Below are 24,431 nucleotides of genomic sequence, written 5' to 3'. Positions count from 1 at the left end.
CAGTAGAATTTCATGGCAAGGAATTCCTGGAAATCTCTTGGAATGACATGTCATGGGTTTATGGGCTGTGGGATGGAATGTCATGGAATGAGATTCATGGCATGTCAAGCGAAACATTACATCACTACTGACAAGAAACGTCATGAGAATGAAAGAATTATGTTCAGACTGAACAAAACATTGTAGTGACACTGCCCCATTTTAGGTGAATATGAGAGGAATACTATTACTGCATTTATTCAACATCTGCCCTACAAAATGACTGGATTTCAATCGCATTGCTCATGAAGGAATGGACAATCACACAAAAGGGTATGAAGAAACCCGCTCTTTTGCCTAAACGCTCTTGTGTGCCAAAAAGCACCACTCTGCCCCGTGTGAGGCTCGAACTCACGACCTTCAGATTATGAGACTGCCGCGCTGCCTAACTGCGCCAACGAGGCATGTGCTGTGGCCAGTGTGAGTGGTGAAGCACTAGCTTCTGGATCATCTGCCATTTGGTGCAGCTCCAAACACGCTGCTCACCGTGAGCTGTCATGTCAGGATGGCCGAGCGGTCTAAGGCGCTGCGTTCAGGTCGCAGTCTCCCCTGGAGGCGTGGGTTCGAATCCCACTTCTGACAGACCTAACCTTTGGTTGCGGGCTCCAGGTAGAGTCTTTAACCCTCTGGCAAGTTGACCCAGTAACACGCTAATATTGACGAAGCACTGCAATTCAGTTCATGTCAGAGCCAATGGAACACTACGGTACCTCTGACCACCGGCATCGCATGAACTTTAAAGTAACACTTTTGTGCCATGTATGGGATTCTGTGGAATTTTCATGCAGTTTCCAGGGAATGTCATGTCCTGACATTTCATGAAATTGGACATGTTTTATAGAATAGCATTCAATGGAATACCATGTTGTGATGTTTACCGGAATGAGAACTTGTTTATGAAAGGGTATTCATGTTTTGTTTGGGGTTTCTTTGGAGGGATGCAATGGGATTCTTGGAGTTTGACTGTGATGTCATGGACTGAAATTTTGGGGGTGCAGTAGAATTTCATGGCAAGGAATTCCTGGAAATCTCTTGGAATGACATGTCATGGGTTTATGGGCTGTGGGATGGAATGTCATGGAATGAGATTCATGGCATGTCAAGCGAAACATTACATCACTACTGACAAGAAACGTCATGAGAATGAAAGAATTATGTTCAGACTGAACAAAACATTGTAGTGACACTGCCCCATTTTAGGTGAATATGAGAGGAATACTATTACTGCATTTATTCAACATCTGCCCTACAAAATGACTGGATTTCAATCGCATTGCTCATGAAGGAATGGACAATCACACAAAAGGGTATGAAGAAACCCGCTCTTTTGCCTAAACGCTCTTGTGTGCCAAAAAGCACCACTCTGCCCCGTGTGAGGCTCGAACTCACGACCTTCAGATTATGAGACTGACGCGCTGCCTAACTGCGCCAACGAGGCATGTGCTGTGGCCAGTGTGAGTGGTGGAGCACTAGCTTCTGGATCATCTGCCATTCGGTGCAGCTCCAAACACGCTGCTCACCGTGAGCTGTCATGTCAGGATGGCCGAGCGGTCTAAGGCGCTGCGTTCAGGTCGCAGTCTCCCCTGGAGGCGTGTGTTCGAATCCCACTTCTGACAGACCTAACCTTTGGTTGCGGGCTCCAGGTAGAGTCTTTAACCCTCTGGCAAGTTGACCCAGTAACACACTAATATTGACGAAGCACTGCATTTCAGTTCATGTCAGAGCCAATGGAACACTACGGTACCTCTGACCACCGGCATCGTATGAACTTTAAAGTAACACTTTTGTGCCATGTATGGGATTCTGTGGAATTTCCATGCAGTTTCCAGGGAATGTCATGTCCTGACATTTTATGAAATTGGACATGTTTTATAGAATAGCATTCAATGGAATACCATGTTGCGATGTTTACCGGAATGAGAACTTGTTTATGAAAGGGTATTCATGTTTTGTTTGGGGTTTCTTTGGAGGGATGCAATGGGATTCTTGGAGTTTGACTGTGATGTCGTGGACTGAAATTTTGGGGGTGCAGTAGAATTTCATTGCAAGGAATTCCTGGAAATCTCTTGGAATGACATGTCATGGGTTTATGGGCTGTGGGATGGAATGTCATGGAATGAGAATCATGAAATGTCAAGCGAAACATTACATCACTACTGACAAGAAACATCATGAGAATGAAAGAATTATGTTCAACCTGAACAAAACATTGTAGTGACACTGCCCCATTTTAGGTGAATATGAGAGGAATACTATTACTGCATTTATTCAACATCTGCCCTACAAAATGACTGGAATTCAATCGCATTGCTCATGAAGGAATGGACAATCACACAAAAGGGTATGAAGAAACCCGCTCTTTTGCCTAAACGCTCTTGTGTGCTAAAAAGCACAACTCTGCCCCGTGTGAGGCTCGAACTCACGACCTTCAGATTATGAGACTGACGCGCTGCCTAACTGCGCCAACGAGGCATGTGCTGTGGCCAGTGTGAGTGGTGAAGCACTAGCTTCTGGATCATCTGCCATTCGGTGCAGCTCCAAACACGCTGCTCACCGTGAGCTGTCATGTCAGGATGGCCGAGCGGTCTAAGGCGCTGCGTTCAGGTCGCAGTCTCCCCTGGAGGCGTGGGTTCGAATCCCACTTCTGACAGACCTAACCTTTGGTTGCGGGCTCCAGGTAGAGTCTTTAACCCTCTGGCAAGTTGACCCAGTAACACGCTAATATTGACGAAGCACTGCAATTCAGTTCATGTCAGAGCCAATGGAACACTACGGTACCTCTGACCACCGGCATCGCATGAACTTTAAAGTAACACTTTTGTGCCATGTATGGGATTCTGTGGAATTTTCATGCAGTTTCCAGGGAATGTCATGTCCTGACATTTCATGAAATTGGACATGTTTTATAGAATAGCATTCAATGGAATACCATGTTGTGATGTTTACCGGAATGAGAACTTGTTTATGAAAGGGTATTCATGTTTTGTTTGGGGTTTCTTTGGAGGGATGCAATGGGATTCTTGGAGTTTGACTGTGATGTCATGGACTGAAATTTTGGGGGTGCAGTAGAATTTCATGGCAAGGAATTCCTGGAAATCTCTTGGAATGACATGTCATGGGTTTATGGGCTGTGGGATGGAATGTCATGGAATGAGATTCATGGCATGTCAAGCGAAACATTACATCACTACTGACAAGAAACGTCATGAGAATGAAAGAATTATGTTCAGACTGAACAAAACATTGTAGTGACACTGCCCCATTTTAGGTGAATATGAGAGGAATACTATTACTGCATTTATTCAACATCTGCCCTACAAAATGACTGGATTTCAATCGCATTGCTCATGAAGGAATGGACAATCACACAAAAGGGTATGAAGAAACCCGCTCTTTTGCCTAAACGCTCTTGTGTGCCAAAAAGCACCACTCTGCCCCGTGTGAGGCTCGAACTCACGACCTTCAGATTATGAGACTGACGCGCTGCCTAACTGCGCCAACGAGGCATGTGCTGTGGCCAGTGTGAGTGGTGGAGCACTAGCTTCTGGATCATCTGCCATTCGGTGCAGCTCCAAACACGCTGCTCACCGTGCGCTGTCATGTCAGGATGGCCGAGCGGTCTAAGGCGCTGCGTTCAGGTCGCAGTCTCCCCTGGAGGCGTGGGTTCGAATCCCACTTCTGACAAACCTAACCTTTGGATGCGGGCTCCAGGTACACTCTTTAACCCTCTGGCAAGTTGACCCAGTAACACATTAATATTGACGAAGCACTGCAATTCAGTTCATGTCAGAGCCAATGGAACACTACGGTACCTCTGACCACCGGCATCGCATGAACTTTAAAGTAACACTTTTGTGCCATGTATGGGATTCTGTGGAATTTTCATGCAGTTTCCAGGGAATGTCATGTCCTGACATTTCATGAAATTGGACATGTTTTATAGAATAGCATTCAATGGAATAACATGTTGTGATGTTTACCGGAATGAGAACTTGTTTATGAAAGGGTATTCATGTTTTGTTTGGGGTTTCTTTGGAGGGATGCAATGGGATTCTTGGAGTTTGACTGTGATGTCATGGACTGAAATTTTGGGGGTGCAGTAGAATTTCATGGCAAGGAATTCCTGGAAATCTATTGGAATGACATGTCATGGGTTTATGGGCTGTGGGATGGAATGTCATGGAATGAGATTCATGGCATGTCAAGCGAAACATTACATCACTACTGACAAGAAACGTCATGAGAATGAAAGAATTATGTTCAGACTGAACAAAACATTGTAGTGACACTGCCCCATTTTAGGTGAATATGAGAGGAATACTATTTCTGCATTTATTCAACATCTGCCCTACAAAATGACTGGATTTCAATCGCATTGCTCATGAAGGAATGGACAATCACACAAAAGGGTATGAAGAAACCCGCTCTTTTGCCTAAACGCTCTTGTGTGCCAAAAAGCACCACTCTGCCCCGTGTGAGGCTCGAACTCACGACCTTCAGATTATGAGACTGCCGCGCTGCCTAACTGCGCCAACGAGGCATGTGCTGTGGCCAGTGTGAGTGGTGAAGCACTAGCTTCTGGATCATCTGCAATTCGGTGCAGCTCCAAACACGCTGCTCACCATGAGCTGTCATGTCAGGATGGCCGAGCGGTCTAAGGCGCTGCGTTCAGGTCGCAGTCTCCCCTGGAGGCGTGGGTTCGAATCCCACTTCTGACAGACCTAACCTTTGGTTGCGGGCTCCAGGTAGAGTCTTTAACCCTCTGGCAAGTTGACCCAGTAACACACTAATATTGATGAAGCACTGCATTTCAGTTCATGTCAGATCCAATGGAACACTACGGTACCTCTGACCACCGGCATCGTATGAACTTTAAAGTAACACTTTTGTGCCATGTATGGGATTCTGTGGAATTTCCATGCAGTTTCCAGGGAATGTCATGTCCTGACATTTTATGAAATTGGACATGTTTTATAGAATAGCATTCAATGGAATACCATGTTGCAATGTTTACCGGAATGAGAACTTGTTTATGAAAGGGTATTCATGTTTTGTTTGGGGTTTCTTTGGAGGGATGCAATGGGATTCTTGGAGTTTGACTGTGATGTCGTGGACTGAAATTTTGGGGGTGCAGTAGAATTTCATTGCAAGGAATTCCTGGAAATCTCTTGGAATGACATGTCATGGGTTTATGGGCTGTGGGATGGAATGTCATGGAATGAGAATCATGAAATGTCAAGCGAAACATTACATCACTACTGACAAGAAACATCATGAGAATGAAAGAATTATGTTCAACCTGAACAAAACATTGTAGTGACACTGCCCCATTTTAGGTGAATATGAGAGGAATACTATTACTGCATTTATTCAACATCTGCCCTACAAAATGACTGGAATTCAATCGCATTGCTCATGAAGGAATGGACAATCACACAAAAGGGTATGAAGAAACCCGCTCTTTTGCCTAAACGCTCTTGTGTGCCAAAAAGCACCACTCTGCCCCGTGTGAGGCTCGAACTCACGACCTTCAGATTATGAGACTGACGCGCTGCCTAACTGCGCCAATGAGGCATGTGCTGTGGCCAGTGTGAGTGGTGGAGCACTAGCTTCTGGATCATCTGCCATTCGGTGCAGCTCCAAACACGCTGCTCACCGTGAGCTGTCATGTCAGGATGGCCGAGCGGTCTAAGGCGCTGCGTTCAGGTCGCAGTCTCCCCTGGAGGCGTGGGTTCGAATCCCACTTCTGACAGACCTAACCTTTGGTTGCGGGCTCCAGGTAGAGTCTTTAACCCTCTGGCAAGTTGACCCAGTAACACACTAATATTGACGAAGCACTGCATTTCAGTTCATGTCAGAGCCAATGGAACACTACGGTACCTCTGACCACCGGCATCGTATGAACTTTAAAGTAACACTTTTGTGCCATGTATGGGATTCTTTGGAATTTCCATGCAGTTTCCAGGGAATGTCGTCCTGACATTTCATGAAATTGGACATGTTTTATAGAATAGCATTCAATGGAATACCATGTTGTGATGTTTACCGGAATGAGAACTTGTTTATGAAAGGGTATTCATGTTTTGTTTGGGGTTTCTTTGGAGGGATGCAATGGGATTCTTGGAGTTTGACTGTGATGTCATGGACTGAAATTTTGGGGGTGCAGTAGAATTTCATGGCAAGGAATTCCTGGAAATCTCTTGGAATGACATGTCATGGGTTTATGGGCTGTGGGATGGAATGTCATGGAATGAGATTCATGAAATGTCAAGCGAAACATTACATCACTACTGACAAGAAACATCATGAGAATGAAAGAGTTATGTTCAACCTGAACAAAACATTGTAGTGACACTGCCCCATTTTAGGTGAATATGAGAGGAATACTATTACTGCATTTATTCAACATCTGCCCCACAAAATGACTGGATTTCAATCGCATTGCTCATGAAGGAATGGACAATCACACAAAAGGGTATGAAGAAACCCGCTCTTTTGCCTAAACGCTCTTGTGTGCCAAAAATCACCACTCTGCCCCGTGTGAGGCTCGAACTCACGACCTTCAGATTATGAGACTGACGCGCTGCCTAACTGCGCCAACGAGGCATGTGCTGTGGCCAGTGTGAGTGGTGGAGCACTAGCTTCTGGATCATCTGCCATTCGGTGCAGCTCCAAACACACTGCTCACCATGCGCTGTCGTGTCAGGATGGCTGAGCGGTCTAAGGCGCTGCGTTCAGGTCGCAGTCTCCCCTGAAGGCGTGGGTTCGAATCCCACTTCTGACAGACCTAACCTTTGGTTGCATGCTCCAGGTAGACTCTTTAACCCTCTGGCAAGTTGACCCAGTAACACGCTAATATTGACGAAGCACTGCAATTCAGTTCATGTCAGAGCCAATGGAACACTACGGTACCTCTGACCACCGGCATCGCATGAACTTTAAAGTAACACTTTTGTGCCATGTATGGGATTCTGTGGAATTTTCATGCAGTTTCCAGGGAATGTCATGTCCTGACATTTCATGAAACTGGACATGTTTTATAGAATAGCATTCAATGGAATAACATGTTGTGATGTTTACCGGAATGAGAACTTGTTTATGAAAGGGTATTCATGTTTTGTTTGGGGTTTCTTTGGAGGGATGCAATGGGATTCTTGGAGTTTGACTGTGATGTCATGGACTGAAATTTTGGGGGTGCAGTAGAATTTCATGGCAAGGAATTCCTGGAAATCTCTTGGAATGACATGTCATGGGTTTATGGGCTGTGGGATGGAATGTCATGGAATGAGATTCATGGCATGTCAAGCGAAACATTACATCACTACTGACAAGAAACGTCATGAGAATGAAAGAATTATGTTCAGACTGAACAAAACATTGTAGTGACACTGCCCCAGTTTAGGTGAATATGAGAGGAATACTATTTCTGCATTTATTCAACATCTGCCCTACAAAATGACTGGATTTCAATCGCATTGCTCATGAAGGAATGGACAATCACACAAAAGGGTATGAAGAAACCCGCTCTTTTGCCTAAACGCTCTTGTGTGCCAAAAAGCACCACTCTGCCCCGTGTGAGGCTCGAACTCACGACCTTCAGATTATGAGACTGACGCGCTGCCTAACTGCGCCAACGAGGCATGTGCTGTGGCCAGTGTGAGTGGTGGAGCACTAGCTTCTGGATCATCTGCCATTCGGTGCAGCTCCAAACACGCTGCTCACCGTGAGCTGTCATGTCAGGATGGCCGAGCGGTCTAAGGCGCTGCGTTCAGGTCGCAGTCTCCCCTGGAGGCGTGGGTTCGAATCCCACTTCTGACAGACCTAACCTTTGGTTGGGGGCTCCAGGTAGAGTCTTTAACCATCTGGCAAGTTGACCCAGTAACACACTAATATTGACGAAGCACTGCATTTCAGTTCATGTCAGAGCCAATGGAACACTACGGTACCTCTGACCACCGGCATCGTATGAACTTTAAAGTAACACTTTTGTGCCATGTATGGGATTCTGTGGAATTTCCATGCAGTTTCCAGGGAATGTCATGTCCTGACATTTCATGAAATTGGACATGTTTTATAGAATAGCATTCAATGGAATACCATGTTGTGATGTTTACCGGAATGAGAACTTGTTTATGAAAGGGTATTCATGTTTTGTTTGGGGTTTCTTTGGAGGGATGCAATGGGATTCTTGGAGTTTGACTGTGATGTCATGGACTGAAATTTTGGGGGTGCAGTAGAATTTCATGGCAAGGAATTCCTGAAAATCTCTTGGAATGACATGTCATGGGTTTATGGGCTGTGGGATGGAATGTCATGGAATGAGATTCATGAAATGTCAAGCGAAACATTACATCACTACTGACAAGAAACATCATGAGAATGAAAGAATTATGTTCAGACTGAACAAAACATTGTAGTGACACTGCCCCAGTTTAGGTGAATATGAGAGGAATACTATTTCTGCATTTATTCAACATCTGCCCTACAAAATGACTGGATTTCAATCGCATTGCTCATGAAGGAATGGACAATCACACAAAAGGGTATGAAGAAACCCGCTCTTTTGCCTAAACGCTCTTGTGTGCCAAAAAGCACCACTCTGCCCCGTGTGAGGCTCGAACTCACGACCTTCAGATTATGAGACTGACACGCTGCCTAACTGCGCCAACGAGGCATGTGCTGTGGCCAGTGTGAGTGGTGGAGCACTAGCTTCTGGATCATCTGCCATTCGGTGCAGCTCCAAACACGCTGCTCACCGTGAGCTGTCATGTCAGGATGGCCGAGCGGTCTAAGGCGCTGCGTTCAGGTCGCAGTCTTCCCTGGAGGTGTGGGTTCGAATCCCACTTCTGACAGACCTAACCTTTTGGTTGCGGGCTCCAGGTAGAGTCTTTAACCCTCTGGCAAGTTGACCCAGTAACACACTAATATTGACGAAGCACTGCATTTCAGTTCATGTCAGAGCCAATGGAACACTACGGTAACTCTGACCACCGGCATCGTATGAACTTTAAAGTAACACTTTTGTGCCATGTATGGGATTCTTTGGAATTTCCATGCAGTTTCCAGGGAATGTCGTCCTGACATTTCATGAAATTGGACATGTTTTATAGAATAGCATTCAATGGAATACCATGTTGTGATGTTTACCGGAATGAGAACTTGTTTATGAAAGGGTATTCATGTTTTGTTTGGGGTTTCTTTGGAGGGATGCAATGGGATTCTTGGAGTTTGACTGTGATGTCATGGACTGAAATTTTGGGGGTGCAGTAGAATTTCATGGCAAGGAATTCCTGGAAATCTCTTGGAATGACATGTCATGGGTTTATGGGCTGTGGGATGGAATGTCATGGAATGAGATTCATGGCATGTCAAGCGAAACATTACATCACTACTGACAAGAAACGTCATGAGAATGAAAGAATTATGTTCAGACTGAACAAAACATTGTAGTGACACTGCCCCAGTTTAGGTTAATATGAGAGGAATACTATTTCTGCATTTATTCAACATCTGCCCTACAAAATGACTGGATTTCAATCGCATTGCTCATGAAGGAATGGACAATCACACAAAAGGGTATGAAGAAACCCACTCTTTTGCCTAAACGCTCTTGTGTGCCAAAAAGCACCACTCTGCCCCGTGTGAGGCTCGAACTCACGACCTTCAGATTATGAGACTGACGCGCTGCCTAACTGCGCCAACGAGGCATGTGCTGTGGCCAGTGTGAGTGGTGGAGCACTAGCTTCTGGATCATCTGCCATTCGGTGCAGCTCCAAACACGCTGCTCACCGTGAGCTGTCATGTCAGGATGGCCGAGCGGTCTAAGGCGCTGCGTTCAGGTCGCAGTCTCCCCTGGAGGCGTGGGTTCGAATCCCACTTCTGACAGACCTAACCTTTGGTTGCGGGCTCCAGGTAGAGTCTTTAACCCTCTGGCAAGTTGACCCAGTAACACACTAATATTGACGAAGCACTGCATTTCAGTTCATGTCAGAGCCAATGGAACACTACGGTACCTCTGACCACCGGCATCGTATGAACTTTAAAGTAACACTTTTGTGCCATGTATGGGATTCTGTGGAATTTCCATGCAGTTTCCAGGGAATGTCATGTCCTGACATTTCATGAAATTGGACATGTTTTATAGAATAGCATTCAATGGAATACCATGTTGCAATGTTTACCGGAATGAGAACTTGTTTATGAAAGGGTATTCATGTTTTGTTTGGGGTTTCTTTGGAGGGATGCAATGGGATTCTTGGAGTTTGACTGTGATGTCGTGGACTGAAATTTTGGGGGTGCAGTAGAATTTCATTGCAAGGAATTCCTGGAAATCTCTTGGAATGACATGTCATGGGTTTATGGGCTGTGGGATGGAATGTCATGGAATGAGAATCTTGAAATGTCAAGCGAAACATTACATCACTACTGACAAGAAACATCATGAGAATGAAAGAATTATGTTCAACCTGAACAAAACATTGTAGTGACACTGCCCCATTTTAGGTGAATATGAGAGGAATACTATTACTGCATTTATTCAACATCTGCCCTACAAAATGACTGGAATTCAATCGCATTGCTCATGAAGGAATGGACAATCACACAAAAGGGTATGAAGAAACCCGCTCTTTTGCCTAAACGCTCTTGTGTGCTAAAAAGCACAACTCTGCCCCGTGTGAGGCTCGAACTCACGACCTTCAGATTATGAGACTGACGCGCTGCCTAACTGCGCCAACGAGGCATGTGCTGTGGCCAGTGTGAGTGGTGGAGCACTAGCTTCTGGATCATCTGCCATTCGGTGCAGCTCCAAACACGCTGTTCACCGTGCACTGTCATGTCAGGATGGCCGAGCGGTCTAAGGCGCTGCGTTCAGGTCGCAGTCTCCCCTAGAGGCGTGGGTTCGAATCCCACTTCTGACAGACCTAACCTTTGGTTGCGGGCTCCAGGTAGACTCTTTAACCCTCTGGCAAGTTGACCCAGTAACACGCTAATATTGACGAAGCACTGCAATTCAGTTCATGTCAGAGCCAATGGAACACTACGGTACCTCTGACCACTGGCATCGCATGAACTTTAAAGTAACACTTTTGTGCCATGTATGGGATTCTGTGGAATTTTCATGCAGTTTCCAGGGAATGTCATGTCCTGACATTTCATGAAATTGGACATGTTTTATAGAATAGCATTCAATGGAATAACATGTTGTGATGTTTACCGGAATGAGAACTTGTTTATGAAAGGGTATTCATGTTTTGTTTGGGGTTTCTTTGGAGGGATGCAATGGGATTCTTGGAGTTTGACTGTGATGTCATGGACTGAAATTTTGGGGGTGCAGTAGAATTTCATGGCAAGGAATTCCTGGAAATCTCTTGGAATGACATGTCATGGGTTTATGGGCTGTGGGATGGAATGTCATGGAATGAGATTCATGGCATGTCAAGCGAAACATTACATCACTACTGACAAGAAACGTCATGAGAATGAAAGAATTATGTTCAGACTGAACAAAACATTGTAGTGACACTGCCCCAGTTTAGGTTAATATGAGAGGAATACTATTTCTGCATTTATTCAACATCTGCCCTACAAAATGACTGGATTTCAATCGCATTGCTCATGAAGGAATGGACAATCACACAAAAGGGTATGAAGAAACCCGCTCTTTTGCCAAAAGCTCTTGTGTGCCAAAAAGCACCACTCTGCCCCGTGTGAGGCTCGAACTCACGACCTTCAGATTATGAGACTGACGCGCTGCCTAACTGCGCCAACGAGGCATGTGCTGTGGCCAGTGTGAGTGGTGGAGCACTAGCTTCTGGATCATCTGCCATTCGGTGCAGCTCCAAACACGCTGCTCACCGTGAGCTGTCATGTCAGGATGGCCGAGCGGTCTAAGGCGCTGCGTTCAGGTCGCAGTCTCCCCTGGAGGCGTGGGTTCAAATCCCACTTCTGACAGACCTAACCTTTGGTTGCGGGCTCCAGGTAGAGTCTTTAACCCTCTGGCAAGTTGACCCAGTAACACACTAATATTGACGAAGCACTGCATTTCAGTTCATGTCAGAGCCAATGGAACACTACGGTACCTCTGACCACCGGCATCGTATGAACTTTAAAGTAACACTTTTGTGCCATGTATGGGATTCTGTGGAATTTCCATGTAGTTTCCAGGGAATGTCATGTCCTGACATTTCATGAAATTGGACATGTTTTATAGAATAGCATTCAATGGAATACCATGTTGTGATGTTTACCGGAATGAGAACTTGTTTATGAAAGGGTATTCATGTTTTGTTTGGGGTTTCTTTGGAGGGATGCAATGGGATTCTTGGAGTTTGACTGTGATGTCATGGACTGAAATTTTGGGGGTGCAGTAGAATTTCATGGCAAGGAATTCCTGGAAATCTCTTGGAATGACATGTCATGGGTTTATGGGCTGTGGGATGGAATGTCATGGAATGAGATTCATGGCATGTCAAGCGAAACATTACATCACTACTGACAAGAAACGTCATGAGAATGAAAGAATTATGTTCAGACTGAACAAAACATTGTAGTGACACTGCCCCATTTTAGGTGAATATGAGAGGAATACTATTACTGCATTTATTCAACATCTGCCCTACAAAATGACTGGATTTCAATCGCATTGCTCATGAAGGAATGGACAATCACACAAAAGGGTATGAAGAAACCCGCTCTTTTGCCTAAACGCTCTTGTGTGCCAAAAAGCACCACTCTGCCCCGTGTGAGGCTCGAACTCACGACCTTCAGATTATGAGACTGCCGCGCTGCCTAACTGCGCCAACGAGGCATGTGCTGTGGCCAGTGTGAGTGGTGAAGCACTAGCTTCTGGATCATCTGCCATTTGGTGCAGCTCCAAACACGCTGCTCACCGTGAGCTGTCATGTCAGGATGGCCGAGCGGTCTAAGGCGCTGCGTTCAGGTCGCAGTCTCCCCTGGAGGCGTGGGTTCGAATCCCACTTCTGACAGACCTAACCTTTGGTTGCGGGCTCCAGGTAGAGTCTTTAACCCTCTGGCAAGTTGACCCAGTAACACGCTAATATTGACGAAGCACTGCAATTCAGTTCATGTCAGAGCCAATGGAACACTACGGTACCTCTGACCACCGGCATCGCATGAACTTTAAAGTAACACTTTTGTGCCATGTATGGGATTCTGTGGAATTTTCATGCAGTTTCCAGGGAATGTCATGTCCTGACATTTCATGAAATTGGACATGTTTTATAGAATAGCATTCAATGGAATACCATGTTGTGATGTTTACCGGAATGAGAACTTGTTTATGAAAGGGTATTCATGTTTTGTTTGGGGTTTCTTTGGAGGGATGCAATGGGATTCTTGGAGTTTGACTGTGATGTCATGGACTGAAATTTTGGGGGTGCAGTAGAATTTCATGGCAAGGAATTCCTGGAAATCTCTTGGAATGACATGTCATGGGTTTATGGGCTGTGGGATGGAATGTCATGGAATGAGATTCATGGCATGTCAAGCGAAACATTACATCACTACTGACAAGAAACGTCATGAGAATGAAAGAATTATGTTCAGACTGAACAAAACATTGTAGTGACACTGCCCCATTTTAGGTGAATATGAGAGGAATACTATTACTGCATTTATTCAACATCTGCCCTACAAAATGACTGGATTTCAATCGCATTGCTCATGAAGGAATGGACAATCACACAAAAGGGTATGAAGAAACCCGCTCTTTTGCCTAAACGCTCTTGTGTGCCAAAAAGCACCACTCTGCCCCGTGTGAGGCTCGAACTCACGACCTTCAGATTATGAGACTGACGCGCTGCCTAACTGCGCCAACGAGGCATGTGCTGTGGCCAGTGTGAGTGGTGGAGCACTAGCTTCTGGATCATCTGCCATTCGGTGCAGCTCCAAACACGCTGCTCACCGTGAGCTGTCATGTCAGGATGGCCGAGCGGTCTAAGGCGCTGCGTTCAGGTCGCAGTCTCCCCTGGAGGCGTGTGTTCGAATCCCACTTCTGACAGACCTAACCTTTGGTTGCGGGCTCCAGGTAGAGTCTTTAACCCTCTGGCAAGTTGACCCAGTAACACACTAATATTGACGAAGCACTGCATTTCAGTTCATGTCAGAGCCAATGGAACACTACGGTACCTCTGACCACCGGCATCGTATGAACTTTAAAGTAACACTTTTGTGCCATGTATGGGATTCTGTGGAATTTCCATGCAGTTTCCAGGGAATGTCATGTCCTGACATTTTATGAAATTGGACATGTTTTATAGAATAGCATTCAATGGAATACCATGTTGCGATGTTTACCGGAATGAGAACTTGTTTATGAAAGGGTATTCATGTTTTGTTTGGGGTTTCTTTGGAGGGATGCAATGGGATTCTTGGAGTTTGACTGTGATGTCGTGGACTGAAATTTTGGGGGTGCAGTAGAATTTCATTGCAAGGAATTCCTGGAAATCTCTTGGAATGACATGTCATGGGTTTATGGGCTGTGGGATGGAATGTCATGGAATGAGAATCATGAAATGTCAAGCGAAACATTACATCACTACTGACAAGAAACATCATGAGAATGAAAGAATTATGTTCAACCTGAACAAAACATTGTAGTGACACTGCCCCATTTTAGGTGAATATGAGAGGAATACTATTACTGCATTTATTCAACATCTGCCCTACAAAATGACTGGAATTCAATCGCATTGCTCATGAAGGAATGGACAATCACACAAAAGGGTATGAAGAAACCCGCTCTTTTGCCTAAACGCTCTTGTGTGCTAAAAAGCACAACTCTGCCCCGTGTGAGGCTCGAACTCACGACCTTCAGATTATGAGACTGACGCGCTGCCTAACTGCGCCAACGAGGCATGTGCTGTGGCCAGTGTGAGTGGTGGAGCACTAGCTTCTGGATCATCTGCCATTCGGTGCAGCTCCAAACACGCTGTTCACCGTGCACTGTCATGTCAGGATGGCCGAGCGGTCTAAGGCGCTGCGTTCAGGTCGCAGTCTCCCCTGGAGGCGTGGGTTCGAATCCCACTTCTGACAGACCTAACCTTTGGTTGCGGGCTCCAGGTAGACTCTTTAACCCTCTGGCAAGTTGACCCAGTAACACGCTAATATTGACGAAGCACTGCAATTCAGTTCATGTCAGAGCCAATGGAACACTACGGTACCTCTGACCACTGGCATCGCATGAACTTTAAAGTAACACTTTTGTGCCATGTATGGGATTCTGTGGAATTTTCATGCAGTTTCCAGGGAATGTCATGTCCTGACATTTCATGAAATTGGACATGTTTTATAGAATAGCATTCAATGGAATAACATGTTGTGATGTTTACCGGAATGAGAACTTGTTTATGAAAGGGTATTCATGTTTTGTTTGGGGTTTCTTTGGAGGGATGCAATGGGATTCTTGGAGTTTGACTGTGATGTCATGGACTGAAATTTTGGGGGTGCAGTAGAATTTCATGGCAAGGAATTCCTGGAAATCTCTTGGAATGACATGTCATGGGTTTATGGGCTGTGGGATGGAATGTCATGGAATGAGATTCATGGCATGTCAAGCGAAACATTACATCACTACTGACAAGAAACGTCATGAGAATGAAAGAATTATGTTCAGACTGAACAAAACATTGTAGTGACACTGCCCCAGTTTAGGTTAATATGAGAGGAATACTATTTCTGCATTTATTCAACATCTGCCCTACAAAATGACTGGATTTCAATCGCATTGCTCATGAAGGAATGGACAATCACACAAAAGGGTATGAAGAAACCCGCTCTTTTGCCTAAACGCTCTTGTGTGCCAAAAAGCACCACTCTGCCCCGTATGAGGCTCGAACTCACGACCTTCAGATTATGAGACTGACGCGCTGCCTAACTGCGCCAACGAGGCATGTGCTGTGGCCAGTGTGAGTGGTGGAGCACTAGCTTCTGGATCATCTGCCATTCGGTGCAGCTCCAAACACGCTGCTCACCGTGAGCTGTCATGTCAGGATGGCCGAGCGGTCTAAGGCGCTGCGTTCAGGTCGCAGTCTCCCCTGGAGGCGTGGGTTCGAATCCCACTTCTGACAGACCTAACCTTTGGTTGCGGGCTCCAGGTAGAGTCTTTAACCCTCTGGCAAGTTGACCCAGTAACACACTAATATTGACGAAGCACTGCATTTCAGTTCATGTCAGAGCCAATGGAACACTACGGTACCTCTGACCACCGGCATCGTATGAACTTTAAAGTAACACTTTTGTGCCATGTATGGGATTCTGTGGAATTTCCATGTAGTTTCCAGGGAATGTCATGTCCTGACATTTCATGAAATTGGACATGTTTTATAGAATAGCATTCAATGGAATACCATGTTGTGATGTTTACCGGAATGAGAACTTGTTTATGAAAGGGTATTCATGTTTTGTTTGGGGTTTCTTTGGAGGGATGCAATGGGATTCTTGGAGTTTGACTGTGATGTCATGGACTGAAATTTTTGGGGTGCAGTAGAATTTCATGGCAAGGAATTCCTGGAAATCTCTTGGAATGACATGTCATGGGTTTATGGGCTGTGGGATGGAATGTCATGGAATGAGATTCATGGCATGTCAAGCGAAACATTACATCACTACTGACAAGAAACGTCATGAGAATGAAAGAATTATGTTCAGACTGAACAAAACATTGTAGTGACACTGCCCCATTTTAGGTGAATATGAGAGGAATACTATTACTGCATTTATTCAACATCTGCCCTACAAAATGACTGGATTTCAATCGCATTGCTCATGAAGGAATGGACAATCACACAAAAGGGTATGAAGAAACCCGCTCTTTTGCCTAAACGCTCTTGTGTGCCAAAAAGCACCACTCTGCCCCGTGTGAGGCTCGAACTCACGACCTTCAGATTATGAGACTGCCGCGCTGCCTAACTGCGCCAACGAGGCATGTGCTGTGGCCAGTGTGAGTGGTGAAGCACTAGCTTCTGGATCATCTGCCATTCGGTGCAGCTCCAAACACGCTGCTCACCGTGAGCTGTCATGTCAGGATGGCCGAGCGGTCTAAGGCGCTGCGTTCAGGTCGCAGTCTCCCCTGGAGGCGTGGGTTCGAATCCCACTTCTGACAGACCTAACCTTTGGTTGCGGGCTCCAGGTAGAGTCTTTAACCCTCTGGCAAGTTGACCCAGTAACACGCTAATATTGACGAAGCACTGCAATTCAGTTCATGTCAGAGCCAATGGAACACTACGGTACCTCTGACCACCGGCATCGCATGAACTTTAAAGTAACACTTTTGTGCCATGTATGGGATTCTGTGGAATTTTCATGCAGTTTCCAGGGAATGTCATGTCCTGACATTTCATGAAATTGGACATGTTTTATAGAATAGCATTCAATGGAATACCATGTTGTGATGTTTACCGGAATGAGAACTTGTTTATGAAAGGGTATTCATGTTTTGTTTGGGGTTTCTTTGGAGGGATGCAATGGGATTCTTGGAGTTTGACTGTGATGTCATGGACTGAAATTTTGGGGGTGCAGTAGAATTTCATGGCAAGGAATTCCTGGAAATCTCTTGGAATGACATGTCATGGGTTTATGGGCTGTGGGATGGAATGTCATGGAATGAGATTCATGGCATGTCAAGCGAAACATTACATCACTACTGACAAGAAACGTCATGAGAATGAAAGAATTATGTTCAGACTGAACAAAACATTGTAGTGACACTGCCCCATTTTAGGTGAATATGAGAGGAATACTATTACTGCATTTATTCAACATCTGCCCTACAAAATGACTGGATTTCAATCGCATTGCTCATGAAGGAATGGACAATCACACAAAAGGGTATGAAGAAACCCGCTCTTTTGCCTAAACGCTCTTGTGTGCCAAAAAGCACCACTCTGCCCCGTGTGAGGCTCGAACTCACGACCTTCAGATTATGAGACTGACGCGCTGCCTAACTGCGCCAACGAGGCATGTGCTGTGGCCAGTGTGAGTGGTGGAGCACTAGCTTCTGGATCATCTGCCATTCGGTGCAGCTCCAAACACGCTGCTCACCGTGAGCTGTCATGTCAGGATGGCCGAGCGGTCTAAGGCGCTGCGTTCAGGTCGCAGTCTCCCCTGGAGGCGTGTGTTCGAATCCCACTTCTGACAGACCTAACCTTTGGTTGCGGGCTCCAGGTAGAGTCTTTAACCCTCTGGCAAGTTGACCCAGTAACACACTAATATTGACGAAGCACTGCATTTCAGTTCATGTCAGAGCCAATGGAACACTACGGTACCTCTGACCACCGGCATCGTATGAACTTTAAAGTAACACTTTTGTGCCATGTATGGGATTCTGTGGAATTTCCATGCAGTTTCCAGGGAATGTCATGTCCTGACATTTTATGAAATTGGACATGTTTTATAGAATAGCATTCAATGGAATACCATGTTGCGATGTTTACCGGAATGAGAACTTGTTTATGAAAGGGTATTCATGTTTTGTTTGGGGTTTCTTTGGATGGATGCAATGGGATTCTTGGAGTTTGACTGTGATGTCGTGGACTGAAATTTTGGGGGTGCAGTAGAATTTCATTGCAAGGAATTCCTGGAAATCTCTTGGAATGACATGTCATGGGTTTATGGGCTGTGGGATGGAATGTCATGGAATGAGAATCATGAAATGTCAAGCGAAACATTACATCACTACTGACAAGAAACATCATGAGAATGAAAGAATTATGTTCAACCTGAACAAAACATTGTAGTGACACTGCCCCATTTTAGGTGAATATGAGAGGAATACTATTACTGCATTTATTCAACATCTGCCCTACAAAATGACTGGAATTCAATCACATTGCTCATGAAGGAATGGACAATCACACAAAAGGGTATGAAGAAACCCGCTCTTTTGCCTAAACGCTCTTGTGTGCTAAAAAGCACAACTCTGCCCCGTGTGAGGCTCGAACTCACGACCTTCAGATTATGAGACTGACGCGCTGCCTAACTGCGCCAACGAGGCATGTGCTGTGGCCAGTGTGAGTGGTGGAGCACTAGCTTCTGGATCATCTGCCATTCGGTGCAGCTCCAAACACGCTGCTCACCGTGCGCTGTCATGTCAGGATGGCCGAGCGGTCTAAGGCGCTGCGTTCAGGTCGCAGTCTCCCCTGGAGGCGTGGGTTCGAATCCCACTTCTGACAAACCTAACCTTTGGATGCGGGCTCCAGGTAGACTCTTTAACCCTCTGGCAAGTTGACCCAGTAACACGCTAATATTGACGAAGCACTGCAATTCAGTTCATGTCAGAGCCAATGGAACACTACGGTACCTCTGACCACCGGCATCGCATGAACTTTAAAGTAACACTTTTGTGCCATGTATGGGATTCTGTGGAATTTTCATGCATTTTACAGGGAATGTCATGTCCTGACATTTCATGAAATTGGACATGTTTTATAGAATAGCATTCAATGGAATAACATGTTGTGATGTTTACCGGAATGAGAACTTGTTTATGAAAGGGTATTCATGTTTTGTTTGGGGTTTCTTTGGAGGGATGCAATGGGATTCTTGGAGTTTGACTGTGATGTCATGGACTGAAATTTTGGGGGTGCAGTAGAATTTCATGGCAAGGAATTCCTGGAAATCTCTTGGAATGACATGTCATGGGTTTATGGGCTGTGGGATGGAATGTCATGGAATGAGATTCATGGCATGTCAAGCGAAACATTACATCACTACTGACAAGAAACGTCATGAGAATGAAAGAATTATGTTCAGACTGAACAAAACATTGTAGTGACACTGCCCCAGTTTAGGTGAATATGAGAGGAATACTATTTCTGCATTTATTCAACATCTGCCCTACAAAATGACTGGATTTCAATCGCATTGCTCATGAAGGAATGGACAATCACACAAAAGGGTATGAAGAAACCCGCTCTTTTGCCTAAACGCTCTTGTGTGCCAAAAAGCACCACTCTGCCCCGTGTGAGGCTCGAACTCACGACCTTCAGATTATGAGACTGACGCGCTGCCTAACTGCGCCAACGAGGCATGTGCTGTGGCCAGTGTGAGTGGTGGAGCACTAGCTTCTGGATCATCTGCCATTCGGTGCAGCTCCAAACACGCTGCTCACCGTGAGCTGTCATGTCAGGATGGTCGAGCGGTCTAAGGTGCTGCGTTCAGGTCGCAGTCTCCCCTGGAGGCGTGGGTTCGAATCCCACTTCTGACAGACCTAACCTTTGGTTGCGGGCTCCAGGTAGAGTCTTTAACCCTCTGGCAAGTTGACCCAGTAACACACTAATATTGACGAAGCACTGCATTTCAGTTCATGTCAGAGCCAATGGAACACTACGGTACCTCTGACCACCGGCATCGTATGAACTTTAAAGTAACACTTTTGTGCCATGTATGGGATTCTGTGGAATTTCCATGCAGTTTCCAGGGAATGTCATGTCCTGACATTTCATGAAATTGGACATGTTTTATAGAATAGCATTCAATGGAATACCATGTTGTGATGTTTACCGGAATGAGAACTTGTTTATGAAAGGGTATTCATGTTTTGTTTGGGGTTTCTTTGGAGGGATGCAATGGGATTCTTGGAGTTTGACTGTGATGTCATGGACTGAAATTTTGGGGGTGCAGTAGAATTTCATGGCAAGGAATTCCTGGAAATCTCTTGGAATGACATGTCATGGGTTTATGGGCTGTGGGATGGAATGTCATGGAATGAGATTCATGGCATGTCAAGCGAAACATTACATCACTACTGACAAGAAACGTCATGAGAATGAAAGAATTATGTTCAGACTGAACAAAACATTGTAGTGACACTGCCCCATTTTAGGTGAATATGAGAGGAATACTATTACTGCATTTATTCAACATCTGCCCTACAAAATGACTGGATTTCAATCGCATTGCTCATGAAGGAATGGACAATCACACAAAAGGGTATGAAGAAACCCGCTCTTTTGCCTAAACGCTCTTGTGTGCCAAAAAGCACCACTCTGCCCCGTGTGAGGCTCGAACTCACGACCTTCAGATTATGAGACTGCCGCGCTGCCTAACTGCGCCAACGAGGCATGTGCTGTGGCCAGTGTGAGTGGTGAAGCACTAGCTTCTGGATCATCTGCCATTCGGTGCAGCTCCAAACACGCTGCTCACCGTGAGCTGTCATGTCAGGATGGCCGAGCGGTCTAAGGCGCTGCGTTCAGGTCGCAGTCTCCCCTGGAGGCGTGGGTTCGAATCCCACTTCTGACAGACCTAACCTTTGGTTGCGGGCTCCAGGTAGAGTCTTTAACCCTCTGGCAAGTTGACCCAGTAACACGCTAATATTGACGAAGCACTGCAATTCAGTTCATGTCAGAGCCAATGGAACACTACGGTACCTCTGACCACCGGCATCGCATGAACTTTAAAGTAACGCTTTTGTGCCATGTATGGGATTCTGTGGAATTTTCATGCAGTTTCCAGGGAATGTCATGTCCTGACATTTCATGAAATTGGACATGTTTTATAGAATAGCATTCAATGGAATACCATGTTGTGATGTTTACCGGAATGAGAACTTGTTTATGAAAGGGTATTCATGTTTTGTTTGGGGTTTCTTTGGAGGGATGCAATGGGATTCTTGGAGTTTGACTGTGATGTCATGGACTGAAATTTTGGGGGTGCAGTAGAATTTCATGGCAAGGAATTCCTGGAAATCTCTTGGAATGACATGTCATGGGTTTATGGGCTGTGGGATGGAATGTCATGGAATGAGATTCATGGCATGTCAAGCGAAACATTACATCACTACTGACAAGAAACGTCATGAGAATGAAAGAATTATGTTCAGACTGAACAAAACATTGTAGTGACACTGCCCCATTTTAGGTGAATATGAGAGGAATACTATTACTGCATTTATTCAACATCTGCCCTACAAAATGACTGGATTTCAATCGCATTGCTCATGAAGGAATGGACAATCACACAAAAGGGTATGAAGAAACCCGCTCTTTTGCCTAAACGCTCTTGTGTGCCAAAAAGCACCACTCTGCCCCGTGTGAGGCTCGAACTCACGACCTTCAGATTATGAGACTGACGCGCTGCCTAACTGCGCCAACGAGGCATGTGCTGTGGCCAGTGTGAGTGGTGGAGCACTAGCTTCTGGATCATCTGCCATTCGGTGCAGCTCCAAACACGCTGCTCACCGTGCGCTGTCATGTCAGGATGGCCGAGCGGTCTAAGGCGCTGCGTTCAGGTCGCAGTCTCCCCTGGAGGCGTGGGTTCGAATCCCACTTCTGACAAACCTAACCTTTGGATGCGGGCTCCAGGTACACTCTTTAACCCTCTGGCAAGTTGACCCAGTAACACATTAATATTGACGAAGCACTGCAATTCAGTTCATGTCAGAGCCAATGGAACACTACGGTACCTCTGACCACCGGCATCGCATGAACTTTAAAGTAACACTTTTGTGCCATGTATGGGATTCTGTGGAATTTTCATGCAGTTTCCAGGGAATGTCATGTCCTGACATTTCATGAAATTGGACATGTTTTATAGAATAGCATTCAATGGAATAACATGTTGTGATGTTTACCGGAATGAGAACTTGTTTATGAAAGGGTATTCATGTTTTGTTTGGGGTTTCTTTGGAGGGATGCAATGGGATTCTTGGAGTTTGACTGTGATGTCATGGACTGAAATTTTGGGGGTGCAGTAGAATTTCATGGCAAGGAATTCCTGGAAATCTCTTGGAATGACATGTCATGGGTTTATGGGCTGTGGGATGGAATGTCATGGAATGAGATTCATGGCATGTCAAGCGAAACATTACATCACTACTGACAAGAAACGTCATGAGAATGAAAGAATTATGTTCAGACTGAACAAAACATTGTAGTGACACTGCCCCAGTTTAGGTGAATATGAGAGGAATACTATTACTGCATTTATTCAACATCTGCCCTACAAAATGACTGGATTTCAATCGCATTGCTCATGAAGGAATGGACAATCACACAAAAGGGTATGAAGAAACCCGCTCTTTTGCCTAAACGCTCTTGTGTGCCAAAAAGCACCACTCTGCCCCGTGTGAGGCTCGAACTCACGACCTTCAGATTATGAGACTGACGCGCTGCCTAACTGCGCCAACGAGGCATGTGCTGTGGCCAGTGTGAGTGGTGGAGCACTAGCTTCTGGATCATCTGCCATTCGGTGCAGCTCCAAACACGCTGCTCACCGTGAGCTGTCATGTCAGGATGGCTGAGCGGTCTAAGGCGCTGCGTTCAGGTCGCAGTCTCCCCTGGAGGCGTGGGTTCGAATCCCACTTCTGACAGACCTAACCTTTGGTTGCGGGCTCCAGGTAGAGTCTTTAACCCTCTGGCAAGTTGACCCAGTAACACACTAATATTGACGAAGCACTGCATTTCAGTTCATGTCAGAGCCAATGGAACACTACGGTACCTCTGACCACCGGCATCGTATGAACTTTAAAGTAACACTTTTGTGCCATGTATGGGATTCTGTGGAATTTCCATGCAGTTTCCAGGGAATGTCATGTCCTGACATTTCATGAAATTGGACATGTTTTATAGAATAGCATTCAATGGAATACCATGTTGTGATGTTTACCGGAATGAGAACTTGTTTATGAAAGGGTATTCATGTTTTGTTTGGGGTTTCTTTGGAGGGATGCAATGGGATTCTTGGAGTTTGACTGTGATGTCATGGACTGAAATTTTGGGGGTGCAGTAGAATTTCATGGCAAGGAATTCCTGGAAATCTCTTGGAATGACATGTCATGGGTTTATGGGCTGTGGGATGGAATGTCATGGAATGAGATTCATGGCATGTCAAGCGAAACATTACATCACTACTGACAAGAAACGTCATGAGAATGAAAGAATTATGTTCAGACTGAACAAAACATTGTAGTGACACTGCCCCATTTTAGGTGAATATGAGAGGAATACTATTACTGCATTTATTCAACATCTGCCCTACAAAATGACTGGATTTCAATCGCATTGCTCATGAAGGAATGGACAATCACACAAAAGGGTATGAAGAAACCCGCTCTTTTGCCTAAACGCTCTTGTGTGCCAAAAAGCACCACTCTGCCCCGTGTGAGGCTCGAACTCACGACCTTCAGATTATGAGACTGCCGCGCTGCCTAACTGCGCCAACGAGGCATGTGCTGTGGCCAGTGTGAGTGGTGAAGCACTAGCTTCTGGATCATCTGCCATTCGGTGCAGCTCCAAACACGCTGCTCACCGTGAGCTGTCGTGTCAGGATGTCCGAGCGGTCTAAGGCGCTTCGTTCAGGTCGCAGTCTCCCCTGGAGTCGTGGGTTCGAATCCCACTTCTGACAGACCTAACCTTTGGTTGCGGGCTCCAGGTAGA

General features: G+C 45.5%; 43 non-coding genes across 43 annotated transcripts; 19 read left to right on the top strand and 24 right to left on the bottom strand.

Annotated features, from left to right (window-relative positions):
* Window positions 1-369: 369 nt before the first annotated feature.
* Window positions 370-443, bottom strand: trnam-cau (transfer RNA methionine (anticodon CAU)). The gene has a single exon. It is a non-coding gene; the product is annotated as a tRNA-Met (tRNA).
* A 95-nt stretch (window positions 444-538) lies between these two features.
* On the top strand, window positions 539-621 carry trnal-cag (transfer RNA leucine (anticodon CAG)). Its single transcript has one exon. It is a non-coding gene; the product is annotated as a tRNA-Leu (tRNA).
* Window positions 622-1,403: 782 nt separating this feature from the next.
* On the bottom strand, window positions 1,404-1,477 carry trnam-cau (transfer RNA methionine (anticodon CAU)). Its single transcript has one exon. It is a non-coding gene; the product is annotated as a tRNA-Met (tRNA).
* A 960-nt stretch (window positions 1,478-2,437) lies between these two features.
* trnam-cau (transfer RNA methionine (anticodon CAU)) lies at window positions 2,438-2,511 on the bottom strand. The gene has a single exon. It is a non-coding gene; the product is annotated as a tRNA-Met (tRNA).
* Window positions 2,512-2,606: 95 nt separating this feature from the next.
* trnal-cag (transfer RNA leucine (anticodon CAG)) lies at window positions 2,607-2,689 on the top strand. Its single transcript has one exon. It is a non-coding gene; the product is annotated as a tRNA-Leu (tRNA).
* Window positions 2,690-3,471: 782 nt separating this feature from the next.
* On the bottom strand, window positions 3,472-3,545 carry trnam-cau (transfer RNA methionine (anticodon CAU)). Its single transcript has one exon. It is a non-coding gene; the product is annotated as a tRNA-Met (tRNA).
* Window positions 3,546-3,640: 95 nt separating this feature from the next.
* Window positions 3,641-3,723, top strand: trnal-cag (transfer RNA leucine (anticodon CAG)). The gene has a single exon. It is a non-coding gene; the product is annotated as a tRNA-Leu (tRNA).
* Window positions 3,724-4,505: 782 nt separating this feature from the next.
* On the bottom strand, window positions 4,506-4,579 carry trnam-cau (transfer RNA methionine (anticodon CAU)). The gene has a single exon. It is a non-coding gene; the product is annotated as a tRNA-Met (tRNA).
* Window positions 4,580-4,674: 95 nt separating this feature from the next.
* On the top strand, window positions 4,675-4,757 carry trnal-cag (transfer RNA leucine (anticodon CAG)). The gene has a single exon. It is a non-coding gene; the product is annotated as a tRNA-Leu (tRNA).
* A 782-nt stretch (window positions 4,758-5,539) lies between these two features.
* On the bottom strand, window positions 5,540-5,613 carry trnam-cau (transfer RNA methionine (anticodon CAU)). Its single transcript has one exon. It is a non-coding gene; the product is annotated as a tRNA-Met (tRNA).
* A 95-nt stretch (window positions 5,614-5,708) lies between these two features.
* Window positions 5,709-5,791, top strand: trnal-cag (transfer RNA leucine (anticodon CAG)). The gene has a single exon. It is a non-coding gene; the product is annotated as a tRNA-Leu (tRNA).
* A 780-nt stretch (window positions 5,792-6,571) lies between these two features.
* On the bottom strand, window positions 6,572-6,645 carry trnam-cau (transfer RNA methionine (anticodon CAU)). The gene has a single exon. It is a non-coding gene; the product is annotated as a tRNA-Met (tRNA).
* A 960-nt stretch (window positions 6,646-7,605) lies between these two features.
* On the bottom strand, window positions 7,606-7,679 carry trnam-cau (transfer RNA methionine (anticodon CAU)). The gene has a single exon. It is a non-coding gene; the product is annotated as a tRNA-Met (tRNA).
* Window positions 7,680-7,774: 95 nt separating this feature from the next.
* trnal-cag (transfer RNA leucine (anticodon CAG)) lies at window positions 7,775-7,857 on the top strand. Its single transcript has one exon. It is a non-coding gene; the product is annotated as a tRNA-Leu (tRNA).
* A 782-nt stretch (window positions 7,858-8,639) lies between these two features.
* trnam-cau (transfer RNA methionine (anticodon CAU)) lies at window positions 8,640-8,713 on the bottom strand. Its single transcript has one exon. It is a non-coding gene; the product is annotated as a tRNA-Met (tRNA).
* Window positions 8,714-8,808: 95 nt separating this feature from the next.
* trnal-cag (transfer RNA leucine (anticodon CAG)) lies at window positions 8,809-8,891 on the top strand. The gene has a single exon. It is a non-coding gene; the product is annotated as a tRNA-Leu (tRNA).
* A 781-nt stretch (window positions 8,892-9,672) lies between these two features.
* Window positions 9,673-9,746, bottom strand: trnam-cau (transfer RNA methionine (anticodon CAU)). The gene has a single exon. It is a non-coding gene; the product is annotated as a tRNA-Met (tRNA).
* A 95-nt stretch (window positions 9,747-9,841) lies between these two features.
* On the top strand, window positions 9,842-9,924 carry trnal-cag (transfer RNA leucine (anticodon CAG)). The gene has a single exon. It is a non-coding gene; the product is annotated as a tRNA-Leu (tRNA).
* A 782-nt stretch (window positions 9,925-10,706) lies between these two features.
* trnam-cau (transfer RNA methionine (anticodon CAU)) lies at window positions 10,707-10,780 on the bottom strand. The gene has a single exon. It is a non-coding gene; the product is annotated as a tRNA-Met (tRNA).
* A 95-nt stretch (window positions 10,781-10,875) lies between these two features.
* trnal-cag (transfer RNA leucine (anticodon CAG)) lies at window positions 10,876-10,958 on the top strand. Its single transcript has one exon. It is a non-coding gene; the product is annotated as a tRNA-Leu (tRNA).
* A 781-nt stretch (window positions 10,959-11,739) lies between these two features.
* trnam-cau (transfer RNA methionine (anticodon CAU)) lies at window positions 11,740-11,813 on the bottom strand. The gene has a single exon. It is a non-coding gene; the product is annotated as a tRNA-Met (tRNA).
* Window positions 11,814-11,908: 95 nt separating this feature from the next.
* On the top strand, window positions 11,909-11,991 carry trnal-cag (transfer RNA leucine (anticodon CAG)). Its single transcript has one exon. It is a non-coding gene; the product is annotated as a tRNA-Leu (tRNA).
* A 782-nt stretch (window positions 11,992-12,773) lies between these two features.
* On the bottom strand, window positions 12,774-12,847 carry trnam-cau (transfer RNA methionine (anticodon CAU)). Its single transcript has one exon. It is a non-coding gene; the product is annotated as a tRNA-Met (tRNA).
* A 95-nt stretch (window positions 12,848-12,942) lies between these two features.
* trnal-cag (transfer RNA leucine (anticodon CAG)) lies at window positions 12,943-13,025 on the top strand. Its single transcript has one exon. It is a non-coding gene; the product is annotated as a tRNA-Leu (tRNA).
* A 782-nt stretch (window positions 13,026-13,807) lies between these two features.
* Window positions 13,808-13,881, bottom strand: trnam-cau (transfer RNA methionine (anticodon CAU)). Its single transcript has one exon. It is a non-coding gene; the product is annotated as a tRNA-Met (tRNA).
* A 960-nt stretch (window positions 13,882-14,841) lies between these two features.
* On the bottom strand, window positions 14,842-14,915 carry trnam-cau (transfer RNA methionine (anticodon CAU)). Its single transcript has one exon. It is a non-coding gene; the product is annotated as a tRNA-Met (tRNA).
* A 95-nt stretch (window positions 14,916-15,010) lies between these two features.
* Window positions 15,011-15,093, top strand: trnal-cag (transfer RNA leucine (anticodon CAG)). The gene has a single exon. It is a non-coding gene; the product is annotated as a tRNA-Leu (tRNA).
* Window positions 15,094-15,875: 782 nt separating this feature from the next.
* On the bottom strand, window positions 15,876-15,949 carry trnam-cau (transfer RNA methionine (anticodon CAU)). The gene has a single exon. It is a non-coding gene; the product is annotated as a tRNA-Met (tRNA).
* A 95-nt stretch (window positions 15,950-16,044) lies between these two features.
* On the top strand, window positions 16,045-16,127 carry trnal-cag (transfer RNA leucine (anticodon CAG)). The gene has a single exon. It is a non-coding gene; the product is annotated as a tRNA-Leu (tRNA).
* A 782-nt stretch (window positions 16,128-16,909) lies between these two features.
* On the bottom strand, window positions 16,910-16,983 carry trnam-cau (transfer RNA methionine (anticodon CAU)). Its single transcript has one exon. It is a non-coding gene; the product is annotated as a tRNA-Met (tRNA).
* A 95-nt stretch (window positions 16,984-17,078) lies between these two features.
* On the top strand, window positions 17,079-17,161 carry trnal-cag (transfer RNA leucine (anticodon CAG)). Its single transcript has one exon. It is a non-coding gene; the product is annotated as a tRNA-Leu (tRNA).
* Window positions 17,162-17,943: 782 nt separating this feature from the next.
* trnam-cau (transfer RNA methionine (anticodon CAU)) lies at window positions 17,944-18,017 on the bottom strand. The gene has a single exon. It is a non-coding gene; the product is annotated as a tRNA-Met (tRNA).
* Window positions 18,018-18,977: 960 nt separating this feature from the next.
* On the bottom strand, window positions 18,978-19,051 carry trnam-cau (transfer RNA methionine (anticodon CAU)). The gene has a single exon. It is a non-coding gene; the product is annotated as a tRNA-Met (tRNA).
* A 95-nt stretch (window positions 19,052-19,146) lies between these two features.
* On the top strand, window positions 19,147-19,229 carry trnal-cag (transfer RNA leucine (anticodon CAG)). Its single transcript has one exon. It is a non-coding gene; the product is annotated as a tRNA-Leu (tRNA).
* A 782-nt stretch (window positions 19,230-20,011) lies between these two features.
* trnam-cau (transfer RNA methionine (anticodon CAU)) lies at window positions 20,012-20,085 on the bottom strand. Its single transcript has one exon. It is a non-coding gene; the product is annotated as a tRNA-Met (tRNA).
* A 95-nt stretch (window positions 20,086-20,180) lies between these two features.
* Window positions 20,181-20,263, top strand: trnal-cag (transfer RNA leucine (anticodon CAG)). The gene has a single exon. It is a non-coding gene; the product is annotated as a tRNA-Leu (tRNA).
* A 782-nt stretch (window positions 20,264-21,045) lies between these two features.
* Window positions 21,046-21,119, bottom strand: trnam-cau (transfer RNA methionine (anticodon CAU)). Its single transcript has one exon. It is a non-coding gene; the product is annotated as a tRNA-Met (tRNA).
* A 95-nt stretch (window positions 21,120-21,214) lies between these two features.
* On the top strand, window positions 21,215-21,297 carry trnal-cag (transfer RNA leucine (anticodon CAG)). The gene has a single exon. It is a non-coding gene; the product is annotated as a tRNA-Leu (tRNA).
* Window positions 21,298-22,079: 782 nt separating this feature from the next.
* Window positions 22,080-22,153, bottom strand: trnam-cau (transfer RNA methionine (anticodon CAU)). The gene has a single exon. It is a non-coding gene; the product is annotated as a tRNA-Met (tRNA).
* Window positions 22,154-22,248: 95 nt separating this feature from the next.
* trnal-cag (transfer RNA leucine (anticodon CAG)) lies at window positions 22,249-22,331 on the top strand. The gene has a single exon. It is a non-coding gene; the product is annotated as a tRNA-Leu (tRNA).
* Window positions 22,332-23,113: 782 nt separating this feature from the next.
* trnam-cau (transfer RNA methionine (anticodon CAU)) lies at window positions 23,114-23,187 on the bottom strand. Its single transcript has one exon. It is a non-coding gene; the product is annotated as a tRNA-Met (tRNA).
* Window positions 23,188-23,282: 95 nt separating this feature from the next.
* trnal-cag (transfer RNA leucine (anticodon CAG)) lies at window positions 23,283-23,365 on the top strand. Its single transcript has one exon. It is a non-coding gene; the product is annotated as a tRNA-Leu (tRNA).
* Window positions 23,366-24,147: 782 nt separating this feature from the next.
* Window positions 24,148-24,221, bottom strand: trnam-cau (transfer RNA methionine (anticodon CAU)). Its single transcript has one exon. It is a non-coding gene; the product is annotated as a tRNA-Met (tRNA).
* Window positions 24,222-24,431: the final 210 nt, after the last annotated feature.

Source organism: Pseudorasbora parva, chromosome 20 (assembly GCF_024679245.1).
Source record: "Pseudorasbora parva isolate DD20220531a chromosome 20, ASM2467924v1, whole genome shotgun sequence".
NCBI lineage: Eukaryota > Metazoa > Chordata > Actinopteri > Cypriniformes > Gobionidae > Pseudorasbora > Pseudorasbora parva.
The sequence above is the reverse complement of the archived record's forward strand: the minus strand, read 5'-3'. Positions and strand labels throughout refer to the sequence as shown.